Source organism: Lycium ferocissimum, chromosome 5 (genome assembly GCF_029784015.1).
Source record: "Lycium ferocissimum isolate CSIRO_LF1 chromosome 5, AGI_CSIRO_Lferr_CH_V1, whole genome shotgun sequence".
In the NCBI taxonomy this organism is placed as follows: Eukaryota; Viridiplantae; Streptophyta; class Magnoliopsida; order Solanales; family Solanaceae; genus Lycium; species Lycium ferocissimum.
In genome coordinates, this window is record NC_081346.1 from 4,539,473 (window position 1) to 4,544,290 (window position 4,818).

The following is a 4,818-nucleotide window of genomic DNA, read 5'->3' on the forward strand; positions in this document are numbered from 1 at the left end:
TCACTTTTGCTATCAAGAAGCAATACTCACTGACCATGATTTTGATTTCTTGCCATATTTTCCATTTAAGACATGGAGCATAAGCCCATGGGTCTAATTGGTTTGGTTTGGTTTTAACTAAAAAAAGTCAAACCGAACCAAACCAACCCGACATTACATGTATTCAATTTTTAAAATATTTTATACATAAAAATATTTATTTGTAAAGTAATTTATAAATATTTCTTCGTAATTTTTTTATCTATTATCATATTATTCAAACTTGAACTTAGAATTTTGAATGTCAATAAGTTTTATATCCTATGGATGTTAGTAACTCAAATAAAGTCCAAACCAAAACCAATTCAACACTAATCCTAACAAAAGAAATTCAATTTACCACTACAAATGACAATAATGTTGGATATCTATTCTTTAGTTTTGCATAATTGATTTGGAGAGTAAAAATACATAACTTAAGTTTTTTTCTCTGTCATTTAATTAATACTTATTTTAGAATGACTTAGTATTTTTAGATTATGGTCATTTTCTTTTATGGCTTGTTAATTAGCAATATTTATTTTCGATTATAAGCTTTTGTTGAATGTCATCATACATTTTGTGTTATTTTCTTAAGAAACACTTAATTATATAATTGTATCTTACTAGGACTAAAGAAATATTTAAAGTGATGTTTTGTATCTAGACTATTAAAAAAAAATCCGAAAAATCCGAGAAAACCGAACAACCCGAACAACTCGAGAAAACCCGAGGTTGAAAACCCGAATTTTATTGGTTTGGTTTGGTGTATAAATTTTAAAACCCGACGCAATTGGTTTGGTTTGGTGTTTAAAAAATCCGAACCAACCCGGTCCATGTACACTCCTACTTACAACAGAGAGTTTTGATGCATTTTACCCAATAAAGCTTCAATTACTGTCTGCAATATTTTCCTCTTCCCTTGGCCCTATAAATGTAGATTTTAATAAAGCAGCAGACATGCTTCCATCCATTTTGACTGCCTCTAACTTAAATCTTAATATTTTCAAATTGAAAAGGATTCTATCTTCTTTATAGAAGAATAGTTTCTTCTCTTGTTACTGTGAACTAATAGTGATCTATTCAGTGTTTGGACAGGGGGCATCATTAGCATCTCTTGGTTCTTTTCAGCAAATGTGGTTTTCAAAGTCTAAGTTTTCCCAGCATTCCTTCTTTGATTTGAAACTAATAGTGGTAAATTCTTACACACATCGGGTGTTCACACCACACTAATTCAACTTACCATGGTTAAGTGATTTAATGAAATAAAAATATATATTAATTTACCACAATTAGGTGATATTGATAGTGTATGTTCAAGCACATGTCATGTATCTATTGGTTTGGTGTAAAAACCTTGTAAAGGAAGGTCTTGCTCTTCTGGTTTGATTCCTCAAACACAAGAGCTTGCGCCTCTATAAGCTATAATGGTGTCTTATTATAAATACACTAGTAAAATTGCCCGCGCTTTGCGCCGTACTTTAAAAAAAATTAGTGTATTTATGAATTAAGTAATACTTTAATAAAGTTAGTTCAAAGTCAAATAGACGGATTAAATAACAAATACGCATGCAAAATAACTCTATAAGTTGAGGACGATATAAATATTTTTATTAGAAGTAGAAGTGAGATGAACTACATTTTTCAATTAGCATACTTTGATTAAAAAATAAAAAAAAATAAAAAAAGGGTAAGTAAAAGGAATGTGTGCGTGTATAAGCGTAGCACATGAATCTCTTAGTGCCATGTATATTATGACTAGTCATGGAAGGTCCGTGCTAAGCCCGGGCCCAAACTCAAAATATAAAAATATAATTTTCATTAAATAAGTATAACTGTTATTTTTTTTCCAATTTATGTGAATAAAAAGAATAATACATTTCTATATTTAGAAATAATCTAACTTAAAACTTCCCTTAAAACTTCCCCTTTACTCTAAATGAAATGATCTTCAACGTACAAATACTCCTTGACTTGTTTTAGGCCACAAGTTTCAAAAGTCCTTTTTTTTTTTCTTAAACTCCGTGCCTAATCAAACTATATCACATAAATTGGAACAAAGGGAATATATTTTTCTACTGGATAACTAATTTAATGTATTTGCAGGTTAATGATATCTTATTACTAAGTTTTATAATTATTAGTTTCTTCATGACACAATTAGATGATAAAGTAGGATAATTACAACTTGCAAAAATCATAAATCAAAAAATATTTTCATATTTTTGTGAATTTGTGAGCGTATGATTTTATTTATATATAAAAATAAATCTGTTTTGCTACTTATTAAATTATGCACTCATTATTTTGTGTTAAGGGCTTATGCTGGTTAAATGTGATTTTTAACCTTAGTTTTAGACTAAATAATCTGTAAAATTATACTTGAAAATCATTTTAGTACAATTATTTTAAACACTAAAGTATAAATATAATGTAACAGAAATGTCTACATGTAAGTAAATAAATTTCCAAAAATTCTCAAATTCAATAATGCAAGTATAAAGTAAAAGAAATTAGAATCTACAACCAACGAACCAATAACAAGAGGAAAAAAGAGTTGGAGGATAATAAGCAACAAATGAAAAAAAAAATAAAAAAAAATAAAAAATGATTGTTTTTTTAGGAGTAATAAGATCAATAGAAGAAAGTGAAAGAAGAAATGTGTCGACAAACTTTTAAAAAGTAGATCATAAGAACAAAAAGTAAAGTTGACATATAGGGATCTAGTAGCTCAGTTGGTTGGCTACCTGAACTTTCACTTTGTTTGTGAGGGTTCGAATCCCCACATTGTAATTGCTCCCACGTTTTCCCTTCCCTAACCCCTATGTAATAAAATAATTAAAAAAAAAAGTAAATTTGACTTTAAAAAATAAAATTAGGATCTAGTATATTAATTGAAAAGTTTAACATATGGAAAAATGAGGACTACAAAAGCCCTTGGCTCTCCCTTATATATAGTAGTAATATATTCATTTCATTAGATAATAAAACCTTTTTTGCTTAAATTTCCTTGGAATTTAAACACGAGTCAAGTGACAACAATTAAACATGTTTTGCTGATAGTCCCAATTACCAATAAAGAATGCACAAGCAGTGACAAAGGTATCAATTTAAAAGGGTGATAATCACCAAAATGTAAAAAATGAACCTGGATGAAATAAAATCATATCAAACAGAGTGAATTATAAAGAAGAAAAAAATAAATACATTACAATCGAAAAGGAAAGTCAAAGAAAGCTTATATAAGATTATGGCGATACTAAGCGGCTGTCTTAAGTAGATATAGGAATAATGTATGGACTAAGATTTCTTTACTACAACCCGACTTTTGTTATTCTCAACAAATCTAGCGGAACTAAATTTTCCCCTAAACCAGTTTCATAACTCTAAAAATTCACTCTGCAGCTACTTCTGTTGGTATGATGCAACAATTCAATGGATTGAATCATCTGAAATTGTCACAAAATTCATGAACAATTATACAAGAAAAAAAAAAAAACACAAAAACTCATCATTAACATAGCATATGTTTGACTGACTTGCATCCTCGAAGAGAAGACGTTCCATGTTGAAGCACTTAGATTGAGATTAGCTAACATCACTGAGAGGATTTGTATTAAAGAATACATAAAAAGAATTAAGTTATCTTGCTAATGTTTAGCAGAGGTTGAAAATATTTAAAACATTATTTTTCTTTGGCAAAAACGGATCAAACAAATATTCTCCGAAAACTCTATCAGTAATTTTGCAAAGTTAGTTTTTGCAAATTATAAAACGAAGTCACCCAAGTAAATTACCTCAACTCGACTTTGGAGGAATTAGACATAGTTAATAATCTCATCAAGCTTCATCTTTTTCCAGTTACCTATTATAAAAAATAATGTACTTAGTTCAGAATTTTGTATACTTTCTCTTAAGTCTTTGAATATTTGCAACCTAAGTCCAATGACAACTTCTCACTGTCAAAGGGCTCGGGCACATGGTTTTACCATGTCTCTTTTAATTTCTTCCTCGTTCGCACGGTGAGGAAATAGGAAAATCGTAAAGAGATCAACACAAAACCCACAAACGGAACAAACCAAGTTAGAAATTTCAAAGAGTCGAGGTGACTATAAAAGACCAATCATTTGACAAATTCCTGTAAGACAAACCAAACCAGAAAAAGAAGGGTGAATTAAACTATACAAAAGAGTAAGAGATTAAGTGATCAAGACATCAAAAACGCCCCTTGTTCCCCATCGCTTTCAATACATGTCACGAGTTAGTTTTCTTTTCTTGCCTCTCAAATCAATTTAATTATAATGCATAAGATCTCAAAAATTAAAAGAGAAGCTAAGCATCTGGTGATTAATTCTGAGGTGTTTTCCATAGTCTCTCATATTGTCAAGACCAAGAATTATAGTTGCTCTTTGACGACTGATGTTGAAACCTTTGAAATCAGACATTTATTTCAAAGAAAAAAAAAGTAGTTCTTTTGATCCTTACCTCTGTGTTTTAAGAGGAAAAAGCGACAGACTTGAGTAGAAAATATAAATAAACAGGTGTAGAATTGGTTAGGACTGGGGTTTTCACATATGCATATGTATCGGTTATCTTGTACTAAAAGTTCCGCAAATTTACGAAGAAGTAGCTCCCCACACAAACACATAGTGAGCACAATTTAAGAGAAAGACGCGAGATAAACCTGTCGAGTTTCGATAAAATAAGATAAGATCAGAAAATTTCCACTGTTCAAAGTAGTGGATCTTAAGTTATGAAATCTTGGTAGTGCACTGATCAAAAACCCTTTCAATAAAATAA

General features: G+C 29.8%; 1 long non-coding RNA gene across 2 annotated transcripts; it reads right to left on the reverse strand.

The window, feature by feature from the left end:
- Positions 1 to 3,240: 3,240 nt before the first annotated feature.
- LOC132058111 (uncharacterized) lies at positions 3,241 to 4,812 on the reverse strand. 2 transcript variants are annotated; one of them, XR_009415184.1, is made up of 3 exons: positions 3,816 to 4,812; positions 3,558 to 3,619; positions 3,241 to 3,467 (listed from the first exon to the last, which is right to left on the reverse strand). It is a non-coding gene; the product is annotated as an uncharacterized LOC132058111 (long non-coding RNA). The 2 variants fall into 2 exon arrangements; XR_009415185.1 differs by having other exon boundaries at positions 3,241 to 3,619.
- Positions 4,813 to 4,818: the final 6 nt, after the last annotated feature.